The sequence below is a fragment of the Xyrauchen texanus genome, chromosome 32 (assembly GCF_025860055.1).
Source record: "Xyrauchen texanus isolate HMW12.3.18 chromosome 32, RBS_HiC_50CHRs, whole genome shotgun sequence".
Taxonomy (NCBI): Eukaryota; Metazoa; Chordata; class Actinopteri; order Cypriniformes; family Catostomidae; genus Xyrauchen; species Xyrauchen texanus.
The window spans coordinates 6475008-6493859 of NC_068307.1; the positions used below are offsets into that span (position 1 = coordinate 6475008).

The 18852-nt window shown below is 37.5% G+C and overlaps 1 protein-coding gene across 7 annotated transcripts in view; it reads left to right on the forward strand.

The window, feature by feature from the left end:
* Positions 1-18852, forward strand: part of LOC127626308 (IQ motif and SEC7 domain-containing protein 1-like) — a 268015-nt gene that overhangs the window by 203040 nt on the left and 46123 nt on the right. Inside the window, exon 1 of one of the 7 annotated variants that reach the window (XM_052102023.1) lies at positions 6310-6327. The exons of 5 other annotated variants lie outside the window; for them this stretch is intronic. The gene's annotated coding sequence lies outside the window, so the exon portion shown is untranslated. One more of the 7 variants, XM_052102022.1, reaches the window with a different exon arrangement.

Consider the following 18852-nt stretch of genomic DNA (forward strand, 5'->3'; position numbering starts at 1 on the left):
TGACATCTGAAGAACTGAGGCCACAAAGTAAGTGCTGCTCATCACAACATATACACTGATGCCCTCTTCCCATTCACACTGGGGGTCATGACATCTGATTGGATAAAACACCTGCTCAGAACACCATCTTTCCCTACTTAACTTAAATACACATTTCAAAGCAATGAACCATGTAATAGCATGTTTATACTGTTAGAAAACAGCATTATGTGCTAATAAATACAAATGTTGGTTAATTTTTAATTCTTGTTTATTTTTATTTTTTTCAGGCAATGTTCTATAACTTTTGTAAGCAGTCAGATTTAAAGTGATAGAACACTCAAAAATTCTGTCATAATTTACTCACCCTCATGACTTTCTGGTAATGTTAGGCACAATGGCAGCCTCCGTCACCATTCACTTTTCTTAGTAAGGAAGCAAAATGCAATGAAATTTCTACCTAACATTTCCATTTGTTTTCCATAGATGTCATACACTGAAAAAATAAATAATAATAATAATATATATATATATATATATATATATATATATATATATATATATATATATATATATATTTTTTTTATTATTATTATTTTTTGCAGTGTATGACATTATATATATATTATAAGAAATTTCTACCTAACATTTCCATTTGTTTTCCATAGATGTCATACACTGAAAAAATAAATAATAATAATAATATATATATATATATATATATATATATATATATATATATATATATATATATATATATTTTTTTTTTATTATTATTATTTTTTGCAGTGTATGACATTATATATATATATATATATATATATATATATATATATATATATATATATATATTATTAATTATTATTATTATTATTATTTATTTTTTATTTTTTTAAATATACATGTTTTTTTTTTCAGTAACTATATCTAAACATACTTAAAACAAAAAACAAAAACAAAACAATTTCCTTGAGAAGCAAAATGACATACGATACAAAATGTAGTGGGATTTATACTTAAAACAAGTAAAAAAAAACTATTTGCCAATGGGGTAAGACAAATAAACTTGTTTACCCTTTAAGTTTTTTTTAGCCCTGTTCTTTCAAACTGTGTTGTGTTGCCTTAAGGTTTTTCATTCTTTCTTTCAAACCCACGGAGAGATGCATGGTGCGAATTACAGGGGGGTTTAGGTAGGTCTCAGGTCCCATTGGAAAGCTGATTTGGGCATTCTTGGGGTGCTCATTTAAATTCATGCTATTAATTAAATACATAGTTTAATGCAGTTATTTTGTAATGCTGTAGAAATGCATATATTCAATTTAAAATCGAAATATTTCATTCTTTTTCCACCATACAAAGAGGCATTTGCACTCTTTGTATGGTGGAATTTAATCATCATTGAAGCTCAATAAGCTGCATTTTGATGCTCAAAGTGAACAGAACAGCTGGCACCAACAATCATGCCATGGTTAAAACATTTTTCCCCATTCTGATGGACATTATCATTGTTGGTGCAAGATGGGCTGGTTTGATATTTCTGTAACTGCTTATCTCCTGGGTTTTCACACAAAACTGTCTCTAGAATTTACTCAGAAAGGTGCCAAAAACAAAAAAACATCCAGTGACAGAAACGCCTTGTTGATGAGAGAGGTCACCAGAGAATGAACCAGCCAGACTGAGTCCGGTAATTCAGATAACCACTCTGTACAATTGTGGTGAGAAGAATAGCATCTCAGAATGCTATTCTATGACTATTTCAGTACGTAAACATTATACATGTAAACATGATTTTAGTCTGATAAAATCACTTACAGGGCTTACTGGTGTTGCATGTTTTATAACTTTTAGACTTATGAGGTTAGTAAGCAATTTTATCACTCTAAAATCATGTTTACATTTATGATGTTTACATCTTGTGGCTATATTTTATTTTACTGCTGCATAATGTTGCTGAGCCTTGAAATGACCAATTGAAGCAACCCCAGATCATAACAATGCCTCCAGAGAAGGGCTGGATTGTTCATTTGACTTACCGGGCATTTTCCTGGTGGGGCCGATCGGGGGGGGGGACTGTCCATGCTCCAGAGGCTTGTACAGTGGGCACTTTGCATGACAGGTGCATCACTTTATGTGCTTCCCTTCTTACTCTTCTTTCCCTGACGTGCCCATCGCTTTGGAATAGTGTAAATCTGGACTCATCAGACCACATGACACTTTTCCATTCCTCCACAGTCCAATCTTTATGCTCCCTAGCAAACTGAAGTCATTTTTTTCCAATTAGCCTCACTAATAAGTGGCTTTCTTGTGTCCGCACTGCTGTTTAGTCCTAATCCTGTCAATTCTCGTCACATTGTGCGTGTGGAAATGCTCTTACTTTCACTATTAAACATAGCCGTGAGTTCTGCTGTCGGTACACTGCATCAGTTAGGGTTAAAATAATTGTTGCTAGCTGAAACAAATGAATCACTGCAATAATGATCTAATCAAGGCCCTTGAGTATCTGCTTATTTTAAATTTGGCCAGGCAGTGTATAAAAAAAAACTGTTTCGTATCTAGTCACTGGAAGGACTGTTAAGTATTTTGGTATTATTGTTCAGCTTGATTTGTAATATACAGAGTGAGTATTGAACTTTGGACACAGCGGTTGGCAGACCTAGCTGGGAGATTGGCAGTTGTCTACCTAGATCAGTTTCATTAGGTGCTCCAATGATTATTTATTAACACATGTTTTACAGTAGTTATTGGCTTTGCTTTACCGAGAATCTTTAGGTAATTAGTCAAGGACCAGTCTGGAGTCGGTTTGCACAGATCCACAGGTGCCACTCCCCTTTAGACACCAAATCTGTGTAGTGGGTCATAAGGGAGGGGGCGTATGGGCCTCCGTGTGTTGGCTACACAAGACTTCCATTTTTAAAAGCAAAAGCTGAACATGAGCTAATCATAGCCACCACCTGCTAGAATGAGCTCGCAATCCCATTAAAGTTAAATCCCCTCCTATACAGCGAAAGAGAGTTTGAATTGGATGTACCATAGATTAACATGCACACCAATCTTGCATTTCACACGTATAGTACGGATGCCGGGAACGCTCTGCGGTTCGGACCTCTCTTTGATGTGAGCCAAAGTGCAGAGGTCAGTCTTGAGGGCATTTGGGTTTTTCAGGAACGTGAACGGGAGATTGATGCCGTTACATGCCATCTGCCGTTTAAAGGCGCGACAGTAAGTCAGCAACACTTATTCACTAGAGACAGAGAGTCGATAAATGCTATGGGAGACAGCCTTGAACTTCCGTTTAATAGCTAAGTTTAGTTGTAATTATGATGGAAGTGAATGTTTTTGCATTTAAGTCCATTTTGTGTTGTTGTAGTTAGGGGCAGGTTTCTTTTTTGTGCATGTGTATCACAAAAATGTGGGTTGACACACACTTCATAGTGCACATAGACGGCATAAATTTACATAGAGATCACTCGCTCAAAAGTTGATTATTGATGTTTGTGTGCAACCAACAAAAAACTATTGTTGTGACAGTGACATCATTTAAGAAAGGTAGTGTGTGGTGGTGTTATCCTATAAAATTGTTAGTTCTGACACTATATTCTGATTGGATGGGCCACGTACTTTAAGAACTCGACATGAAGGAATGTTCCTGGTTCAATACAACTGAAGCTCAATCGACAGAATTTGTAGCATAGTGTTGATCACCACAGAAAGTTTTTTGACTTGTACCTCCTTTATATATATATATAAAAGAAGAAAAAACACAGTTGCACATGTATAGCCATAAGACGTAAACATTGTGTTAACATCATTTTACTTTTTAGTTTGATAAATTTGCTTGCAGTTGGGTTTTAGCATTGCATCGTCATGGCAACAAAGTTGCACAGTAATTTTGCACTGTACATATTATTGTAATCTGTAAAAACATCATACTGATCAAATAGCCATGTGTCATATGTCGTTGGAAAGCTCTCAAGAGCAGAATAAAAAAGCCTATATTTTTTACTCACAGAGTAAATATAGCAAGAAATAGCGGAGTAAATTTCTTTGACATACAAGTTACACGTAAACAGGTGTTGCTTATAACTAGTGGTTGACAGATATGTTGCCAAGACCAATAAACTAGCCGATATTCAGAATGTTTTTTATTAGTCGCATCAGCCGATAAATATTCCCATTTGGCAGGTTTTTTTCTTAGGGCCGTGAGGGTGCTGAGAATCACCTGCTTGCATGTTAAGCGTCTGAGACATGTAAACCACCAAACTCAGTGTCCAACACGGTCTCATTTTAAGGGTCTGCATTTCAAAGCCGCCATAGATGGGCCGGAGCCCATAAAGTTATAGTGCTCGCGTGATTCATTCTCCCTCTCTCTCCTCAACAGTTCCCTGTAACTTTTAACTGTCTTGTCTTATGATAAAAAGGAAAATATCAATAAATCTAATATCATGTATTGTCTGCAAATATTCAGATATCTTATTTAAACAGATGTAATAAACAAACCTCACAAAACTTAGAAAGTACAGCATCCTTTGAAGCTCTCATTCTTTTTCTAAAGCACATTTTCTGCCAGCCTCTCCTCAGCATTGCTGTAACTTTTAACTTTCTTGTCTAATGATAAAAAGGCAAATATCATACTTCTATCATATATTGTCTGCAAATATGTGGATGTATTTTTAAACAGATCTAATTCATGAACCTCACAAAAATCCAGCTGTTTCTTCCCATCTAGCACTCATCTAATATCTTCCTCTGAACTGTATATCCAATCATCCAGAATCAAAACTTCAGGATCAAAAGTTCCTCTGATTCACAAATCATGATTGTCAGTATGTGACAATCCAAGCAGGTGATTCAGACCATATAAACTGTCAGGAGATGGATCCGGACGAGCGCGCGAGTGCAACCTTTAAGTAAAAGTGCCACATGTGCGCTAGAGGTAAATGTCATATTCACTATTTACTTTATGTATAGTACAATTGGTTTGATTCAGCCTTTTGTGAGAAAATGTGATTACTAATCACACTAGGATACGTTATTTTTAGAAAGCTATATCTTTTGATTGCTTTGTAGTATCAACAAATACTCACAATTGTAACAATTTATCAATCTATATCATTAAAATGTTTTAATGTTTTTTTATTAAATGACACCAAACAATTGACCATTTTTTATTTAAGAGTTATAAGCCTTTAATTTTGGGTATGACACTGAAATAACAAAATCTTTAAAAACTATTTCAGAGCTAATTTTTTTTTAATGGAAAGGTACAGAAAATGTTTAACTACTCCATGAGAGGTGTTACAGAAATAAGTGTTGTAAGATATCTCACCTGTCTCTGTGACAGCTCTAGACTCCGTAAACAACAAACAAAATTGTGTTCGCGTACCGCGGACAATTATGTTTTTTGACCTGTCAATAATTTTACACGTTCTCATAGTGTTGTAGTTGCAGTGACATACTGCCATTTTTAAACCATGTTGTTCATAACAGTTGTCATTTGAGGGTGCTGTTTTGCTGCTGTTGTTTTTAACAACCATTTCTGCACAATGTCTGTCTCAATAAAGCTCATTTGGTATCTTTAGAGGGCAGGGTTTTGGAACGAGGGGGTGTGGCTAATCCATGGCTCAGTCTCGTGGAAGTAGAACGGCTAAAATCGCTTACAGCACCTTTAAGGGTTGACTCAAAAAAAATTTTTGGTAATAAGCAATATGCCACAAAAAATGCTATCGACTGAGATTAACTTCTTAACCGTTCGTGACCCCTATTGACCTCTAATGATTAAAAATATTATTTATATAATAGTTTAGTCATAGCCACACAATTCTACCCACAAAAAAGTATTTAAAATAATTAAAAAGCATTAATTGAATTTGTTTTATTCAAACACTTAAACAATGATAAAATAATTTTGTATCCGGCCACTGGAAGGACAGTGGTCCCCCCGGCGACCCCGAAACTATGTTGTCTTACCCAGCTTGTGTTATTGCTTGTTCTCTCTTTCACCCTTTTTTCTCTCTATCTGTTTTTATCTCTGTCCAACCCCCGTTTTCTATCTGTCTAACAAGCATTGACCTTGCAGCACAATAAAAATAAAGCAAAACAGGATGCAGCACCGGGCAAAAACACAGATACACCACCTTTAACCGCAAACAGACAGAGGGAGAAAGACAGGGAGGGAGAAGTGCAGGGGGAGGGACTGAGTGGAGCAGAGAGAGAGAGAGAGTGAGAGAGTGACGTTGAGACAGAGAAACAGAGAGGGCGTGCGAGGGACAGGAGGCTGGGAAACAGGAGGGAGCTAGACAGCCCAGTGGAGTGCATCGTCACGCTAGGTGCAGGACTGGAGGTCTTGAGGTCTGTAGTGTCTCTTGCGACAACCGCTGGGCTTTTCACAGTCAGGGATGGGTGAATTTATCCTTTCCTGTTTCCGCTTTTAAGTTAAAGTTTGAACTCTGGATACTGCTGTTTGCAGTTGTTTGTGGCCAGCCAGCTTGGGGATGGAGTGAGAGGTAGGTGCGAGTGTGTTTCGTGTGCTTGATCACGCAGGTGTCTGGCAGGGATGACTGCAGCTGCTGTTGAGGCATGCAGCTATCTCTCGCTCTCTCTCTCTCTCTCTCTCTCTCTCTCTCTCTTTTCTGTAGTCTGATGTCATTCTTATTGATGCAGACTAGTTTGAGGACACTGAGTTGTATGCTTACTAAGCCAAAGAGACCACATAAAACTTTCAGACACTGACAACGACCCCCAGTATTTGACTTTATATTTCTTACCGTAACGTTGCAGCTTTGCTGATGGAGCACTATGTAGTAGGCTAGTGAGCATTACATTGATTCCTTAGATAGATTTAAGTGCTTGTTTGTTATGTTGAACCATTAGGATCGTGACAGTGAAGCAGAAACGACTGACATAAACGCATTTACTCAGATCATAAAGCAGATTGGCTTCCATGCCCCCATTAAAAGAATTAAATGCATTCACAAGAGTGAATGGCAAAATTACATCCTTGAGCTGTATATTTTACAACGTTCACCACGGTTTATGTCTGTTAACAGTCAGCAGTTAGTATTTCTATTTAGCAAATAACTCCTGCCTCTGTTTTGTTCACACATTTTTTGTCTGGGTTTGTTATGTCTCTGGTCTCTTTTGGCACCCATTGTGTCCTTGGGAGGTGGGCTTTTAGTTTGGGGGAAGATTATACAGCATTAAGCTGCCTGGTATCAGATAATGCAACAATAATGCTTTGTGGAGTCTAAGCGGAGTCTGTTTTTGCGCTCACATGAGTGTCAGCTAAACTATCTTTGGATCTGCTGATGTATTTATAGATTGTGTTACCAACTTGAAATATGTTAACCATGTGAGTTGATTTTATAGGTAGAACAGTTAGTATTTTAAACTGTATTATTAGGCAATTGTCTGCTTTTATGTGCAGTATTGGATTGCAAAAAATAGAGAATGATTGTTTCTGTTGCTTATGCATTGCAGACTAGAATGTATCCAGATATTCAAGATTGGAGAGACTCAAGAATTGGTGGGAAAAAAAAAAGAAAATGTATTGAACACATAACACCATTCTGAGTATTGGGATGGACGTTTCCCTCTCAGTGGCTGTGGTGGTTACGGCCTCTTATGCCTACAGATCACTTGTTCACAGGTTTCTAGTGTTTCTAGTTTCAGAGTCAGTAACTCTGGTTTTCCAAACTGTAACGTCAAACTATCCAAAATACTTTGGTTCTACTACAATGGTAATTAAAACCGTTAATTTGTTTAGTCATCCAAATATGCATGACTCATCAATTATATTTCAGACCCCATTCTAGGGTTACAGTGCCATCTTTGCTGCTCTCACATGGCACATATCTACAAGGAAACAAGACCAAATTCACATTGCATAATGATGTTATGATACTAAAGATCTAAATCTGTATTTCTAGCCTCTGTGTGCTGTCGGGATATTGTCGTCATTACAGATCCTCCAAACACTGATAATGTGGTTTGACATTGGGGCTCCAGTCTCCCAGATGTGATTTTGCCATTATTGTAGTTGCTCTCTCCTCAAGGGATTCACTGGGCCACAACAAAACAAGTCTATTTCTGTCAAACAGCTACAGCTGCGTCTATGGAACTGCTGGTGGGCTTGGTCATGTGGTTTGGATTTTGTCTATGGTCATGTTGGAATGAGTCAGCATTGGTCACCCACAGATTGTCACTGTTGATGGTTTCCGGTTAACAATGTATTGTAATTCCGGATTATGATTGCTAATCCACCGATTAAACCATATCAAATTACAAGATGTTGTGCTATTAAAGATCAGATGGAAAGTTGATGGTAATCCTAAAGCACTATATAGGATGTAGGATTCTCTTAATGGGTGCTCCTGTAGCTCAGCTTGTAGAATATGGTGCTAACAATGGAAAAGCCATGAGTGAATTGAATGCATTGCCAGTCGCTTGGGATAAAAGTGTCTGCCGAACGCATATACCGGTAGTCTAAATAATGTAAAAAATGGCTGGGCAAAAATCCTAACCATTGAAGTCTCCTATGTAGCTGAATAACAACAAATAACAACAAGAAATGGACTGTGGCTTTGTAGTATTAAAATGAACAGCTTGTCACATAGAGGGTCGGCAAAGCTTTAAATATTCTGCAGCTGTTATCCAGTTTGCATTGTACAAATACTATTTAAATGAATGCATTCTTTGGTGCTCCATAATGGATAACATCACTGCAGACTTGGTTCCTCAAATAACTATTTTAAATATAAATGGAGAAAACAGAGGTCAATCAAATTATGATGTAGTTTTGAACCCTTTGACAGTAGATGAGATATCAAATTAGTTATTTTCTCGTACAGTAGCTCAAAATAAATGTTAAGTATTTGATTTTGATTGCATTTAGTGTGTCCTAGGGACCGCTTGGTGCACCAAACTTGGCACTGCTGCAGGACTCGTCCTTAAATTAGTATTCTGAATGTAAATTTGAGAAATCAGCCTTGAAATATTGTAAAGATGGGCTGGTGCATTTAGAAGCAAGAGCATGTATCTTCATTTTCAAATCTGCTGTGTCATGGTGCCATGTGGAGGGATTCTGAGGATAATGTGGAGGGAAAGACACACAGGGAATGTTTTACAATAAACAACGTAGAACTGTTAATATTTGAAAGACGTTGCATTTTTATAGACCAGACACCCATTGTTGGATATTCGCTGAAATGTTAAGCTACCTTAAAGGGATGGTTCACCCTAGAATGAAAATTCTCACATAATTGACTTACTCTCATGCCATCCCAGATGTGTATGACTTTCTTTCTTCTGCAGAACACAAATTAAGATTTTTAGAAGAAAATCTCAGCTCTGTTGGTCCCCACAATCCAAGTGAATGGGTGCCAAAATGTTGACGCCCAAAAAGTACATAAAGGCATCATAAAAGTAATCCACAAGACTCCAGTGGTTAAATCCATATCTTCAGAAGTTATATGATAGGTCTGGGTGAGAAACAGATCAATATTTAAGTCAATTTTTGCTAGAAATTCTTCTCCCTGCTCAGTAGGGGGCGTATGCATGAAGATTGCGAATCACCAAAAACACAAGAAGAAGAATGAAAAAGTTAAAGTGGAGATTGACTGAGCAGGGAATTTATTGTAAAATATTTAATTTGTTTCTCACCCACACCTATCAAATCACTTTAACCAAATTGATTTAACCACTGGAGTCATATGAATTACTTTTATGCTGATTTATTTGATTTCTGGAGTTTCAAAATTTTGGCACCCATTCACTTGCATTGTATGGACCAAAAGAGCTGCGAAATTCTTCTAAAAATCTTAATTTGTATTCTGCTGAAGAAAGAAAGTCATACACATTAGGGATGGCATAAGGGTGAGTAAATGATGAGAGAATGTTCATTTTTGGATGAACTATTCCTTTAAGCTATGTACAACGGTACAGGTTTTGCTTCAATTTTGCAAACAGACAAAGTTTGGGAATTGTTAAAAATATTTGAGGACAAAATCATCAGTCTTTGATTACTCACCGTTGGCCTTTAATTGCCTTACGATTCATTTTAAGCCTATACAACATATATTTAAGCACCATAAGCAAAAAAATTATAAACAATCTGCATATTTTTTTTGCTTAAATTAATTATTTCAGGAAAATAAATAAATAAAGAATGTCAAGTTAAAACCACACCCACGATAAGTTTTAGCCAATCATCAACGCTCCTCGACTAGCCAAGTTCTCCTCTGTCAAGAGTTTCAGCTTTGTGCACGAGCAGGAGAAATATCACTGACAAATACCTCAGCAGAACAAATATTTCATTGCATTTCGTCATAATTTTTAAGTGAACAAAAGTAGCCTTTTCGTCATTTAGGGCCAATCTCATTTCTCCCCCTTACCCCTTCCCCTTACCCCTCCCCCTTTGTCTGCATCTTCCCCTTGGCCCTCAATATCGAGTGAAGGGGGTAGGGGTAAGAACGTACTCTAAGAAATGAGACGCCACTTCATTACCGTTTGCGTCATCTTCCCTTGCCACTAGCGGGCTGCTACGTCAACAGAGGAGACAAGCGCTGACATAAACAAACGAAGATGCCGTCATCACTTCACACTGATTTCAACTAAAAAACATAAATATGAAGTGTCATGTCAAGGATTATCAGATAGCTCAGCTCGTCAAATAGCGCATAACTGCTAGCTGGCAGTTAAATAGCGATTCAAAACAAAAACATTACAATTAAAACCGCTTGAATATTTTATTAAAAGTATCATAAAACACGAGTGTCATAATTATAATATCAATTAAACTGCTGAAAATACTTACATTTGTGCGACTCAGTTCGCCGTTCAGCCATGAAAAAAGTTTGATGCCGGCACTATTGAGAAATTCATACGTTGTAACCCCTCTCTTTGAAGTGTTGTCCTCCGCAAACTTCGTTTCAAGGGCTATGTAGCCCTACGCCTTGGCCCTAGCCCTTAATAAAAATGAGAATTGAGACGCCACTTCACCTCACGTGAACGCGCAAAACCGAGGGGGATGGGTAAGGGGAAGGGGTAAGGGGAGAAATGAGATTGGCCCTTAGTCTCTGCCAAAGTTCTGACCGTGTACTGTATACTGTACAATCTGACATTGAAACGATTTCACCAGGGCCATATCGCACAATCTGACAAGCAACAATCATGAAGAACAAAAAACTAAGATTGCATTATTTTGTACACCCAGCTTTACTCATTCCAAAACGATTTAGTATTTTTGAACAAAATTTAGTATTTTGAAGTGTTTCTGTTGCCTTGGTGGTTATTGAAGCCACTTGTCAGGTCTGCACTGGTCAACAAACTTCATTCTTTCAGTGGTGATTCACTTTCGATATCCATGCAAAACATTCCATGTCACAAGGTCTAGATGTTTCCTGCTGGAAGATTGTTTGTTTGCAACAATTTCAGCTGGACTGTAATACATATCCACCTTCTATTTTGGTACATAATTGCAAAGATAATCATTGTCATAGTCCGACTCCGAACAATGACACACTGTTTGGCTGTTACAACTGTTCCAATGAACCCCTCATGCAAAGAACGTCCTTTTTGCTATTTAGTGAAATCTTGTGTTTAGAGATGATGTCAAGTTCACTGTGATTTGTGTCAGTGTGTTCAGTCATTTTGCAACATGCTCTGTGATAACTGTTACTTGGAATCTGCCAATTTTTGTTAAAAAAAAAAAAAAATCTGAAGGAAAAGAATGCAGTACCAATGTTTGTCATTAAAAGAAGGTGGTGGATGATGATTAATGATTTGGGTTTGAGGTTTGCAGGTTTTGCTAATCACCACCTGACCGTCTTTCAACAGGAGCCAAAGTGAAGGTATGTGGCAATAGCGTGCACATTTACCTCAGTTTTTACAAGAGAGCAACAATTCGCAGTAACTGGATAATTTGCAGGAACTTTGAAAAGAGGAGAATGGAATGAAGTGGGCTAAAGTAACCTCTGCTAATTTCAGCTTAGTCTGGTTGGGCCGGTCTAGTGCTGGTCTAGCTCGTGGACCTGCAAAACTTACAGTAGCTGGTCAAGCTTTTCAGTCAGCATAAATAGTTTCTAGTCCAAATGCCCTTTATCATAGTAAAAAAACAATTGTCTTCTGTCATTTGTTTTCACTAGTGGCAATTTTGATTTCAGATATCAGTAATGTGAAACTAGTTAGAAAGCCTTTTAAGAGACCATGGTCCTAATACATTTCCAGATGTCAACTTCTGCTGTTGTAGCAGATGATGACATGAAATGCTATTCTGCTCACTACAATTGTACAGAGTGGTTATCTGAGTTACCATGGCCCTTCTGTCAGCTAGAACCAGTCTGGCCATTCTCCGTTGACCTCTCTCATCAACAAGGCGTTTCTGTCCACAGAACTGCCGCTCGCTGGATGTTTTTTTGGCACCATTCTGAGTAAATTCTAGAGACAGATTTGTGTGAAATTTCAAGGAGATCAGCAGTAACAGAAATACTCAAACAAGCCTAAAAATCATGCCACAGCCTAAATCACTGAGATCATATTTTTCCCCATCCTGATGGTTGATGTGAACATTAACTGAAGCTCCTACCCATATCTGAATAATTTTTTTGCATTTCACTTCTGCCACATGATTGGCTGATTAGATAATCGCATAAATAAGTAGTTGTACAGGTGTTCCTATAAATAAATAAAGTGCTCAGACTAATATCTAATACTAATATCTAAAATCAATTTCTACATATCTGAAATACTAAATTGAACATGTTGAAATACATTTACAGAAATCAAAAAGTAGCAATTTCGCTATTTGTAAACTCAATGGTTGATGCCGGAAATGTACTATTAATGTAATTATTGATTTAAAAAAATATATTTAGGGTTTTTACTTTTAGGAAGTACAAAGCTGACATGTGTATTTAGAATTTCAAATAGTACGAAATTAATTAGCCTGTAGGCCTAGATATTTGCAATTGCATTTTAAATAGCAGTGAATGACAGATAGTATTGAAAATGTCATTGTTAATATAATACTATTTTATATTATATCCTGCATGTAATTAAATGCCACAAGGGCTTGCGATACCAAGTGGCTTAATCCAAAAAACTATTATTTGCACACAAAACACAAGAATACAGCTGAAGCAAATTTGAGAGTAGAACTTGAGTGCAGGGAAAGTAAAAAATAAATAAAAGCCCATATGCAAAGTCACAAAAAGGAAATTAAATTGTATTTAATATATACAGTATATGTTTTGAAAGAGTTAGCTATTAGATCAAACTGGGTTTTGAATTAATGGCTTCTGTGTGACTAATGGAAGCACACTGCTGTTTAAGTGCACAAGACTGAAAGCTGCTTTGCGGAATGAGTTCCAGTGTATTCGCACTGCAGATGTTTGGCTGTAGGGTGTGTGTGTGGCTGTGCATGTGCCAGCATGTGTGACCTTACAATACGTGTGGAGTGAAGGGAGACATCTATATACAGGGGCTGGATGGAAGGGAGGACCTGCTTGCTGGTTATGTCAGCTCTGGCAGGCTGCGTCATCCCAACAGTAGTCTTCTCGTAAGACACGCTATTCAGAAGAAATTCTGCATTTGGCTATTGTGTGCCACATAAAGAGGTTACTGTAGATCTGATCTACATTATAGTAGATTAGAAGATTCCAATAGCACAGTTCTTATGAAAGACTGGGTAGTCTGACATCTTCATTTCAAAGACATGGATCGGAAATGTACACTGTGTCTTAACTAGATGTGATGCAATAATATTTTAGCGACAAGCATTTTGACACTGCTGCGTGACACTTCACAGTCACAGCCAATTAGAACACATGTTTAATGTACCGTTATGAGGAAATATGATATATATATATATATATATATATATATATATATATATATATATATATATTATTAGTTATTATTATATAATGTTTTCCTCCTCTGAAAGGACTTTGCTTTTCGGCTGACAAAACAAGTCCCTCTTGTCCACTATGATGCTTCATTCGGGCATGTAACGCGCACTTTTCACAATCCATTAAATTCAAGATGGGTAAAAACAAGTTCCGCCCTAAAAATATTTCCCGTTGATTATTCCAGTAAATACGTCAAATTACGAAATTCAAAATGGTTGTGAATGTAATTTCATGTCGACTTTAATAAACTATGTCATGCCTGCAGCACAAAAACACGTTGTGAAAAGTGCCATGAGAAATAATGCCTGGATGCCAAAACCCCCAAATGTCAAGAACCTAAATGCTGCCCAATACTGGTACTTTATTTTATGAAATGTTCTGTGCTTACTAATATTGTGCTCCTGAATCTTAATTTCTCTCGCTTTCATCCACACAGAGTATGTTTCCAATGATTTTCTTTCTGTTTCTTCTCTAATTAGCGTTTTGTCATGACAAATCATAGTATTAATTCCTTAAGGTGACAGTGTATAATAATTTTGCTCTTTCTCATTGACTTACCATCATTTTCCTTTAAATGTTTTATCTTCCACCTTGCACAATCCTTTTGAGAAAGTGCTCAGATTATCATCAGAAATGTTTCACGCCTAGTTATGTAAATATATAGTTCCTTGACTGATGTTTCTTCACTGTGGGAACATGCAGTCAATATGAAGGGAGCGTTTGAGGGGGAGAAAAAACTCCAGCCCAGCCTTGCCAAGCTTCAGTCAAGCTTGTATTGACAGTTTAAAGGCTTTTGGGATGAACAGGATATGAGCCTGTGGCCTAAGACATTTTTACACATCCGCTTTCACAGGGGTCTCACTGTTTTATGTTTGTTTTGCAAAGAAAAGGTCACAATTCAATCCGCAGTCACCTCTCAGAGAGGTTGCCTCTTAATATTGCCTCTGCTTGTCATTTGCCATTTAATATGTTACATTTGATATGTTACATAACATTTATTTTTCAATTAAATTTAAAACAATTTTGCTATTACAGCACTTTATGCCTTTTAGCTTAGCTAGTTACTTAGATAGCATAGCTAGCCTGCTAAAAAAAATACAACAACAATAAAAAATACTTAAATCAGCATTAGCTGGTTCACTGTTCTTATCTGGTCTCTCAGCCTAGTCTCTAGGTCTGTTGGCTGGTTTTAGAGGGGTTTGGGGCACTTTTCAGATTAGGCAAGGACACCAGCTAGCTAACCAGCTAAACTAGCTGAAAACCTAGTTGGCTTGGCAACCAGCTAAAACCAGCTAGACTCGTAAACAAGCTTAGGTTGGTCTCCAGCAGGGTTAAGTTGTTAAATCAAGAGTGAAGTCAAATATTTATGAGGTGTACAGTGTTACGTGAACTGCAATTTAATTATGGAGCGCATTAACTTTTTTAAGAATATGTGTTTTTTATGGATGATATGATATACTAGATCTGTATACACCAATTCAGAGCAGCAGTGCTGTGTTGCTTATTATGCATGTTGAACGCATAGAGGGCCTTTCACGTCTGCAGAATGCCCCTTGTAAAGGTTACTCCCGACAGCTCCCAGATGTGCAACACTATTTGTGTAATTGGAAATGTTGCCTGAGACCACCTCATCGGGTAACTCAAGTAAACTAGTTTTGAATTTATGGCAAAATATGTGTTTTATAGGAGTTTAACAATTTATATCTCTGCGCTCAAATTTTTAAAGGGGTTTGTTTATGTCATGCTATTATCTTTTACAAGAATGTACTCAACAGTATACTGGCACAAAAAGCTAACCATTTTGCCAGGAATACCAGAACATATAGGTAAACCTTGTTTACTACTTTCTGGCTAAATATATGGGTTTTAAAAGCTCAGTTCGTTCATTCTACCAGTTTCTATGTTTTCCCTGGTGATATCACATCATGATACTCTAGTGTTTGTATGGTACATACATATTTATTCAGATATTTAGTCTAGGAATGTAATTGTATCTGTATTGTTGTATCTTTCCTTGACTTTATAATTGTATTGAAATGCAATGTTTGATATTCTGTAACCTTTTCATTCTTTCATGTGCAGTCAGTGGAAGAGCTGCATGTCTGAATGTAATGGAATTTAATTTTTATTCATGGGCTAAATGGCTGACACAAATTGTGTTGATTTGTTGTGCCCTGACCTTGAAATTGCCAATTAATTTGCCTGCAGGAGTAGGCGAATTAGACCTAATGGTCATCTCCAGTCTGCGGTCTGTTTCTGAATTGATATGGCTGGAGTAGTTGCGGGTGTTTTTGCCAGTTATTGTCTCATGCCATAGGAAACGAAGATCACAAAGTAATATTCGGCAAAGGTTGAACTTTCCCAAAAAAACGTCCAAAATGTTCATTTATCATGCTGTTGCAGATTTTCACCACCTGTCATCAGCAAACCAAAAATAAAAGTACAAAAAAAATTAGAAAGCTTCTTAAACTGCCTGAAAGTCAGCCAACATAGTCTCATGACAACTTTGTCGGAATAATTAGTATGAATTTGCGAAATCGTACCACTTGGCCAGAAGGTTTGACTTTTAGACCAACCAATCAACAAATAGAATTTCAAATCTTAGCTAACCTCCTCTTCAACATTTTGTTTTTAGTAGGGATGTCCCAGTACCATTTTCTTTTTCTTACAAGTACGAGCACCGATTTCCTTTTTCGGTACTCGCCGATACCGATAGCTTGAATTCCATATCAACCCTAACCATTTCTGCATATCGTGGCGCCGTTTTGTGGTCCGTTCTTCACAACGCAGCGACTCATTTTAGCTTATTGCGGCACAATCGGCCCGTTTCGCAGCCGACCCACCATCCCGCTCTGTTCTCCCGATGGTCAGTCCACCCCTGATTGGCCCCAAAGTGCGTCGGGCCACCGGGAAAATGCCCAGTATGCTAGATTACCAGTCCGGCCGTGCCTGCAGGGTTCCAGCAATGTCTCCAACTTCTGCATTGGCTAGTGCACTATCAAACAGAGACTGTGACAGAACCTTGGAGACTGCAGCAGGGTTTCCGTTAGCCAGTAATCAGTACCTCCACTTCCTATATGCGTATTACGCAGTCTGCGTAGGGCACCAACTCCCTAGGGAGGCACCAGAAGCTCCATCGGCTGCCTTTACTGGCATGTTATACATTATTCAATGACCCAGTAGCATTCGTGGAACACAGATGATCGCCTCGTACTCATACTTTCACTTTGCATTTGCACCGCGCCTCGCAACTTTCGTAACACGCATCGCAGTGAAAGGCAGGTGTTCAAATGGCAACTGTCTTACCGCTGTAATTATCTTACAAAGCTCCAAGCTCTATCTGTGCTTTGCGAGCATGTTCTACTGCTGCACTACATTGACAAAATGCTTGCTGCAGGTATCAGCATAATGTCTCCCACCATCTGTCAATGCATGTGACATTAGTGCTGTTTCTGCAAATTGATTTACTTCTCATGAACTACGGTTTATCCAAAGGGTCATATTACGCGTTAACAGCGTTAAAGGGGACCTATTATGCAAAATTCACTTTGTACAGTGTGTGACTTTGACTTCATGTGTGTTGGCAGTGTGTGTACACAACCACCCTATAATGACAAAAACCCACCCAATCCTTTTTTTTAAATCCCCATTAATCATAAGCACTTTCTCAGAACAAGCCGTTCGCAGATTCTGTACAAAGTGACATCACTTTGTACAGGCCCTGTACACGACTGTTGATGGACATTTTTGTTTGTGTGTTGTTTCGTTAGCGCATAACGAACGTTGTAACAGTATTTGTGTGTGAGTGTGTGTGTTTTTTCAATTTAAATTAAGCTTTTATTTTGGCAGAAGCGTTTATTTTGAAGCCCTTTCCATTCCTGTGGATGTAGGCTCTGTTAATTATTAATAATTTTCATCTACTGACACACAAATCATGGCTAGTATTAACAGTTAATGTATTGCAATGCACTTCACTTCTACCGGTCAACATTGATTTTGAAAAATGTAATTCATTTATTGAAACAAAAAAAAATTCAACCATGGTAAAATAATAATTTCATCAGTATTTTTGCCTTTTTTTCTCTTTAAAAAAATATCTTTAAACATCTTTAAATAAGTTTAATTTACTTTAAGCTAAATTGTGTAAAATATTAAGATTATTTTTCTTACCCTATAGGGAAATTCTCTCATTTTGTTTTAAGCATAATCCTCAAAAAATGATTCTAGGGGGCCTGGGTAGCTCTTCGAGTATTGACATTGACTACCACCCCTGGAGTCGCGAGTTTGAATCCAGGGTGTGCTGAGTGACTCCAGCCAGATCTCCTAAGCAACCAAAATTGGCCCAGTTGCTAGGGAGGATAGAGTCACATGGGGCGTGTGGTAATTGTGCGTGGATCACAGAGAGTAGCATGAGCCTCCACATGCTGTGACTCTCCACGGTGTCATGCACAATGAGCCACGTGATAAGATGCACGGATTGAATGGCTCAGAAGTGGAGGCAACTGAGACTTGTCCTCCACCACCCAGATTGTGGTGAGTAACCACGCTACCATGAGTACATACTAAATAGTGGGAATTGGGCATTTCAAGTTGGGGAGAAAAGGGGATAAAAAATCTAGATTTATGTTTTAAACAAGAATAAACAATTTGCCATTTGTTTAGGAAAGAAAAATAAACTTATTTCAAGATATACTCTTTGAAAACGTGGTATATCTTGAAAACATTTATTGTGTAAGACATTAAGATATTTGTTTTTAATCTTGTTTTAAGGACATTTAGATATTTTTACTGACAATCAAGACGAAAATACTGATTAAGTGAAATTGTAAATCACAAGATCTATTTTTAGATTTAGATTTTACCGTTTATTTGGAAACCCCGGCATGGTTTCACATTCACTCTGACTTTCAGAATCACCCTCAGTTCAGAGAAATAAATCTGCTATGTCAAACGAACCACTCCCTTCCTT